Source organism: Dreissena polymorpha, chromosome 1 (assembly GCF_020536995.1).
Source record: "Dreissena polymorpha isolate Duluth1 chromosome 1, UMN_Dpol_1.0, whole genome shotgun sequence".
Classification (NCBI taxonomy): Eukaryota; Metazoa; Mollusca; class Bivalvia; order Myida; family Dreissenidae; genus Dreissena; species Dreissena polymorpha.
Genome location: NC_068355.1, coordinates 83,145,152 through 83,153,615, shown reverse-complemented (window position 1 = coordinate 83,153,615; position 8,464 = coordinate 83,145,152). Strand labels below are relative to the sequence as shown.

Genomic DNA, 8,464 nt, shown 5'->3' with positions numbered 1-8,464 from the left:
GTATACCTGAAGAGAAGATATATCGAAGGTGAATATTGCGTAACACATGAAACTATACACGGTTTTTCAATAAATAGGAACAATGCCTGTCGCCAGGTAATAACGACACATTGACGATATAAAACACGGGCTATCCTTGTTATACATTATAAACCCATTCATATAAAATAAAAATTAATCGTAGTTTGGCATTTCAGATCAAATAGTTAGCAAAAGTGATTTAACAAAACATCTAATTTAAATGTCCGTTACTGTCGCCTTCTCATATTAATTACATTATACCATCCACATATAAGTAACCTCTGTGATACTGTTGGTTTTAAACAATGCATTTTCTTCGAAAACAAATATGTAAATATGTAAATGTAAACTATTGCAGCACCAATTGCTACGGGGAAGTCAAACAGAATGTTTCAATTGGAAAACAACACTCGCGTGAATATTCAGAACCTTTATGAACAGTATTAGATTTAGCAATAGTGCTTATAATAAATTAAACTTTCGGTTTACTGGTATAAATGAATATACCCACACAATAATGGGCTAAAGTCAAAGAAGTTGAATAGTATATCAGAGGGGGTAATCACGTGACAAACAAGATGGCGACGTCCATGCCGAGGCAGGTATTTTTCGTCGTTTTATACCCTTTATTACTTGTATTTTTTTATGCCGCTCATTTTCCAGCCATATTAGGAAGAAAGTTACTGGCTACTATTTCATAGTAATATTCGCTCTACATTTCGACTTTACTCGGTGCGAAATTTCTTAGCGGAATGACCTAATTAGGGCTCCATTAAGAAAATTTGCGGGGAGTCAAGTCGAGATATTTAGCGAATTTAAATACGAAATATACGCTAATCACCTTTTACTGATATGGCTGGAAAGTGAGCGTCATTTAAAAATAAACAGAGGTAATAAAGGGTATAAAACGACGAAAAATAATTGTCTCGGTATGGACGTCGTCATCTTGACTATCACGTGATTACCCCTTCTGGTATATGCGATCGCAGAAATGTCCGTGACGATAAAATATCCGTGACTTGTAACATATATAACGTTTCAGGCATGTTGGGAGATTGGGATTTATACTTCCATTGTGTTTATTTCATTGCAATGGTTTATAAAGAATGCTAGCACTTATGTGTGTGCCTAAATTATATTATGTTAATATTGTAAATCTGCAAAGGAACAGTTTGTGTGGTCTAAATGCTCAGTTAACACTATTTTTCACAAGTAATATATGTCACACTTAAGAAATATTTTGTATAGATAATGCCATTATCATCCATTTCTGCATGTTTAGCGCGAAAGCTCTGTATCGGCTATTGTTTAATGTTTGCTTCACACAATACATTTTTCAATGTTTATTAAATTTCCGTTACTCTATAGTGTCGTTTAAATTTATTGAAGTGCACTTATATAGGAAACAGAACGAATAAACATATGTAATTAGTGGTTCACCTCAGTCATAAATATGATTATTTTGTAATTAACATTATATCGAAATCAACACAACACGTTTTATACAAAATACAAAACTTGTGTTCAGTACATATTTAAAAAAATGAGACAACACAATTTTTCTTTCTTCATTTGATCATTGAAATTTTCGTGAGATAAAAAAGAAACACTTCACTGACGGTCTCTACAAACAGATAGGCATCTTCAGAATGAGGTACTTTTATTGTAAAATCCTCTGTACATTATACAGTCGTTTATATTCTGCATATTTGACAATAAAACAAAGTAACAGACATTTAGAGTAGGCTCTGTTGAATAATATACACGGGCACAAACAAACCATCATATATAAAAAAGTATAATAGATATGCATGTAAAACTTCGCATGTACGTGTGTGATGGATATGGCTCCTCAATAAACATATCAAAAACGCATGCGTAAATATTTTAAAAAAATCAATTGTACACCCCTGGTGTTCCTATTTATTGAAAAACCGTGATAAACAAATTGTGCAGCAAACAAAGATTGGTATATACCAAGGAGCTATATAATAATCTATTATGTATGTCCTTGGCATTTCCTCCTTAAAACACTAAACAATCAACTAGAACCTACAATGTAAAATTTAGAACAGCCAACTGCTGCTACCTTCTCAATTATAATTTTCACTGGCATCAGCAATGATTTCTCCATGTTGCATACTGTACTTAGATTTCACAAGGGCCAGGCAGCATTTTTGTTTTATTTTCCTTTGTGAGCATTTAAAGTCAAAGTAATTTCAAATTACCATAATTGAGGAATAAATGCAAGGTAGGTCAGCGATAATTATGTCACCCACCAAAACATATTATTTAATACCATTGATATAACACTTTGATAATTTTACACTTGTAAGTATATATTTTTTAAGTACCAAAATACTAGGATTAAATTAATTTGTATATTCCTAACTACTGTTTAAACGTCATTTTAGTTAGCGACTGTCACGTCACCCACCGTACTCAAGGTAGCGACTATCACGTCACCCACCGTACTCAAGGTATAGAATGTCAAGTCAGCCACTGTACTAAAGGTAGCGACTGTCATGTCACCCACCTCAAAGTTATTTATATTTATTTGAATTTATGTTTTAAATATGGTTAATCACATTTGATCACATCTTTTGATTGCTTGAATCAATCACATTTTATAGTATCTATAAACATTGCACTATTAGTATTTGTAGTAATTATCAAATAATTAATTTAGAATGTTCTTTACCAGAAAGGTTAGCCCAGATGTCAATAAGAGCACTATCTCCCTCACTATGAGATATTGTCAAAGGTAGCAATATTTGTTTGAATCATGCCATTTTGTGAGGCATAACAAGTAAGCTAAATTCTTGTATTTTTTGCAATAGAAGAGAATAGATATCACGGTACCTGAACCACGTGACTTTTTCGGCTATGTGTGGGACAATCGGATGTAAACAAAACGTCGCTTCAGGTAACCTTTTTGATAATTTCTTCATTATTTCAAAACCATTTAAAAAACAAAACAAAGACGAGTGCCCGGTCATTGTAAAAAGGCACAACTTTGTTAAGTTTGCGCAAAATTAATTAAGTATTTTTTTCCAAAAAGTGCAACCGCGTGTTTGAAAACACATGATGTGAAATGCTATGTGTGGTATATTTTTTGTTCAATCAACAAAAACATTGATAATAATATTGTCGAGGGTTTAAAAATAGGGCGGACATTGTAATTCTTCATAGAGAAGCTACTTACATTGTATGTTTGCGCAAATACATCTTATTCGGAGTGTGTGTATATAAATGTTATACTGCTATGTGTTGGATACATTTTTTAAATGCTATGTGTGGTATACAAGAATTCTGCATTTAATCTGAACACAGTTTTGTAAGAATCTAGAACATAAACTTTAGTCTGTCCTGAAAATATATCAAATTAACCAAATGTTACATTATTGAATACTGAAGTAATCGTGTAATGATTAACCAATTTATGTTTAACTGAACTTAATTCTTATTAAAGCATACATGTTATGTTGAAATATAATATTTCTTTGTTTTATTTATTGTCTTTAAATAAATATAATGATTGATATTTCTGCCTGATTATTGAATTTGGTCCATTTTTTAATGAATGACAAAGAAAATAAATAAGAGCACATGCTTTAAAATGGGTTTTACTTCTTTTGTTTTTCAGACTTGAAAAGGATTAGTCGAAAGATCTGTAACGCTTTTAAGGTTCGAAGCTGTGTAAGAACTACATGAACACCATCAAACCACACGGAAGGTGATATGTGGCAAGTTAAAAATCAAAACCACGGTGACAGAGACAGGGACCCCGCTTCATTCTGTGATGTTTATGGAAAGCTATTTCAACTAACTACGCAAACATACCATTTAACATGTATTTTTGCATAAGCAAAACAAAGTGTGTGTATTGATATGTGTGTATATTTATCGGTTTTGTATCTATGTTATTACTAAAATTGATTAGATGAATATAAAATCTGATAATGTGTGTTAATAAAACAGGTGTTTCATAACAAATAATTTAAATCCAATGATGCGTGTTTGTGGTCTATTCCAATATCATCTCCATTTGAACATCTTCGAATCCAATAATGCTTGTTTGTGGTCTATTCCAATATAATCTCCATGAATATCTTCAGTATATCAAAATAAACACGTCATTAATAATACCATTACTTTATAACTAGCATGCACATGTAACAATAGAAATTAAAGCGCCAAATACATAAAGAAGTACATTAGTATTCACAAAGAAATTGTAATCAGTCAATTTATGAATTTGCAAATCTTGCTATTCAAACATATGAATGCTTCAATTAAGTCATAACAAATGATCATCGCCAAAACGTCTTGACTTGTGGGGGTCATTATGCCAACAAACATATTGAATTGCATCAATACTTAATTTACTCAAATTCAAATGAAAGCTGAATAACTGACAATAGTTTGAGATGTTTAATGAAAATACCCATTCGCCCCGGTCATGAAAGGGCGCTGCAAGATCTTGTTTACCACTGCACCAAGTAATTAACATTAAATCATATAATGTTGTTCAATTTGTTGAAATGTCAAATTTTATGTAATGTTTACTTTGATTGTTTTCTTTCCCTGCAATACTTGCACCATCTGGTAATAAATCAAACAGTCATTTAAACTTTGGAACATTTACTATACATGTTTGTATATGACAACTTTTCATTGATCAAGATATCAGTACGTCTCTTGAAGGTGCTTCCAAAAATACTTTAATCTCCCTGAAAAGAACAAAATACAACTGATATAAACTGTTAAACTTAAAAAATAGCATGTGTGATATATCAGATAGCTCAATAGGATTTACATACAAATACATGATTTTCCAGAAAAAAATGTCATTGATCCTAGTGTCTATTTGTTTAAAAATGCTTATGATCTCTTTATGCTTATTTATTAAATTCGTTACAGTCAAAAATGCCTACACATTCCTGCTAAAAACACACAACTAACACTTTTTGTAGTTTTGTTGCAATAATATTCACATGACATCTTGCACAAACAATCCTTACGATTTGTGTATTAAACAAGTGCATTAGTCGGCAGTAACAATTCACTGAAAATTCAACATTTTGTAACAATATATTTTATAGAAACAAACAAGAAAAAGTTTGCCCAACGGAACTTTTTTCCTGTCCGTGCGTGGGTGGCTTTGTGTTAGGAGATCCCCGACCGTGTTTTGACCTCTCTGCCACACTGTTCGCAAACAAAGGCATTCTAAAAGTAAACAAAATATGAATATAAGTTATCGACAATCATGATAATTTATAGTTACATGAACGTAGGATTATCATATTTAAGGCGCGCAAAACACTAACAACAATGTTTATTGACCAACTTTTGTTATTCAGACAGACTTTAAATGTAATTGACGTTAATGTCAATCTTTCGATTCTCTAGTTTAGTTTGTATACCACACAAAGCATTTAAAAAATTTGTCCCACACATAGCATCATTACATTTTCATACACACACTCCGAATCAGATGTATTTGCGCAAATATACAATGTATGTAGCTTCTCTATGAAGAATTACAATGTCCGCCCTATTTTTTAAACCCTCGACAATATTGTAATCTACGTTTTTGTTGATCGAATAAAAAATATACCAAACATAGCATTTCACTTCGTGTGTTTTCAAGCACGCGGTTGCACTTTTTGGAAAAATTACTTAATTATTGAGCGCAAACTTACCAAAGTTTTGTGTCTTTTGACAATGACCGGGCACTCGTCTTTGTTTTTTTGAAAATGGTTTTGAAATAATGATGAAATTATCAAAAGGTTACCTGAAGCGACGTTTGTTTACATCCGATTGTCCCACACATAGCCGAAAAAGTCACGTGGTTCAGGCACCTTGGATATGTACAATATCAGATAATAAAGTTTGGTCATGTTGAAATGATACTCAAATGTGATTTACCACCTTTAAATTTAAATGTAATGCATGGCTTAGACAGTGAAAGAAAAAACACTATGTGAAATGATTATGAAATCGAGTATTTGACTGTGCAGATTGTTGTTTGAAAAAGTTTGGTACCTGAGTACATGCCGAACCAATCGCGTGTTTGTTCCTCAATGGCAATCGTCCAATAAATAATAGCACTTACTTGTTTTGTCATCATTTTTAATAAAAAGTGCGAGTAGCGGTCGGTGTTGACACTTGCTATGTACACACAAAACGGTGACGTCATTCGTTACTTGGATACATTTTGTGATGACGTCATCGAACGGGGAAGTCCCTGAATGAAGACAAATGTTTTTACACGAAGAATGCTGATGCTTTATTCGAAATATAGTAACAATAATAATAATAGAGAGAAGAATTTTAAAATATTTAAAAGCCGTAAATTTGATCTTTTTTTCTATTTTATCATTATGATCAATCAGGAGACGCTGGTTATTTACTTCCAAAATTTCCAGTTCCGGTTTCGGATATCAGGTTCGGTTGCGCGCGAAGATACCAAACTTTTCAAAACAACAACCTGTGTAGATCTACAGTCCAATACACGTGTTAACGTAATGCGAGCTGTCGAGCCGCCTACGGCGGCTCAGCGAGCTCGCTATTAAAAGTACATGTTCATGTGCAGATAAGAGGTGGGATGTGCAAAGTTGCTTTACAATCACAGTTAGCTGTTAAAAACATTTATCACTCAAAACTGAGTTCATTGGTTGTATTAATGTTTTTTCAAAGACGAATTGAAATGCCTGATTTATCAGCTTGGTTTGGGTGTTTGGAATATAGATGGTACCAGCTTGCTAATTTGCAAAAAACAAACAATACTTGTCGTCTATCGTCAACTGTTGTGCCGCGTGTGCGAACATTTTTACTTCAACAATAAATCCTCTTAAACCTCTGGACCAATACTGATAAAACTTGTGTTTTTGCTAAAATGTATATAGTAGGAACTTACAAAAATCATCTTCTTCATAACGGTAAACACTAGTAAATGCATTGATTGTTATTGTAATGTAATGTACACATGTACTCGCTTACAGCGCGAACGGCCCTCCCAATCTGCACATTACCTGAATGCGTCTGAAATGCATTTTAGGGCGATGTTCTTCGAAGTTAAAAACGCAGTCAATTCCTAATTTTTGAGAAACGGACCTACCCATAACATTCATCTATTACAACTCTATAATACATACCTTGTTATAGAAATATATAATAGACATTGTTTCAAATAACTATCATCGATGATAAATTTATTATAATGATTTTGATAAAATATCTTTGACGAAAGCTTGAATATGCAATATTTTCATCATGATGCACCAATAATTTTTACGACCGTTTGAACAGCTGTTATATATCTTCATTAATCAACTACGCGTCCAATGAACGGGAATCTGTTCTTTATTCGTTCGAGTGTGGTTAGAATAACGTTTAACTTTCAGGCTCGTAGTTGCCTGTTGTCATGGTACGCAGCTGACTACACATTGTCCGAAGAATTAAAAAAAGAGAAGTTCAAATCTACAATAAAAAAATGACCCCTTAAAAGGGATATGGTGTGTATTTCTTGCGACCAAGACTCCGACCACTGTTTACAGCATTCAACATCCAAAATAATAAAATTAGTAAAATACCATTAATGTGGTTCCGCTTATTTGTACTGGTAGTAAACTGGTATTTAATCGTACAGTACTGTAATATCGTTTAGACATACCCCCCTTGAAAATGTGTGTCTGCGCGATTATTCAAATTGGCTGGCATGCAATCTTCATTTCCTCCATATCCCAATATTTTGCTTTAATACCCACCGATCAACGACGAGATACGATTCAAAATGCATAACTGTCACATTAAGAATTTTGCAAAGACTGATGCACTTCAAAATAACACGGTAGGGTTATTTGTGCCATGTAAACAAGCGTTGCATTGAGAATCCAACAAAATGGTTTGTTCATTGTAATATAGGCTAAATAAGTGCAAGTGCAAAGCAAATGGAGTCAATATTATTACATGTTCATGCAGTCTTATCGTGTTACACCGTTTTCATACAAGTAAAATGCGATCAGTATGAATTTTATACAAATAAAAAATGAATGCACATGGATTTTATAAAAGATTACAAACTTTTGAACAAATATAATGGTGTTTCCCAATCTTTTCCGCTGATAAGGTCGAGTGATGACGCGCACATTTTTTATCCAGTGTAACATCTTTCCATGTCCACATTTGGCTTTTGAAAGGGTAAAAACGGTACACCAGTCATATGCGGTTTGTGGCAATAACGGCTGTCACTATTGCACGTTCCCCAACTGCATCTTTTTGTTGGCATTACGACGACGTTTTAATGGAAAATATAGCGAACTTCTCAAATGTAAGTTATCGGTTTAAATTTTCGCGCCAGCCTTTGTTTGTACCTACCGCGCGTGCTCAAATATCGGAAAAACCCCAGACCGGAGAGTTCCGAATAACAACTATTGGT

General features: G+C 33.2%; 2 long non-coding RNA genes across 4 annotated transcripts; one reads left to right on the top strand and one right to left on the bottom strand.

Moving 5' to 3' along the window:
* The first annotated feature begins 2,096 nt into the window (after nt 1-2,096).
* On the top strand, nt 2,097-4,447 carry LOC127838276 (uncharacterized). Its single transcript, XR_008029750.1, has 3 exons — nt 2,097-2,501; nt 2,862-2,947; nt 3,668-4,447. It is a non-coding gene; the product is annotated as an uncharacterized LOC127838276 (long non-coding RNA).
* Nucleotides 4,448-5,028: 581 nt separating this feature from the next.
* Nucleotides 5,029-6,625, bottom strand: LOC127838279 (uncharacterized). Of its 3 annotated transcripts, XR_008029753.1 has the most exons (4): nt 6,438-6,625; nt 6,070-6,271; nt 5,819-5,885; nt 5,029-5,250 (listed from the first exon to the last, which is right to left on the bottom strand). It is a non-coding gene; the product is annotated as an uncharacterized LOC127838279 (long non-coding RNA). The 3 variants fall into 3 exon arrangements; XR_008029752.1 differs by lacking the exon at nt 5,819-5,885; XR_008029751.1 differs by lacking the exon at nt 5,819-5,885 and having other exon boundaries at nt 6,140-6,271.
* Between the last annotated feature and the right edge of the window lie 1,839 nt (nt 6,626-8,464).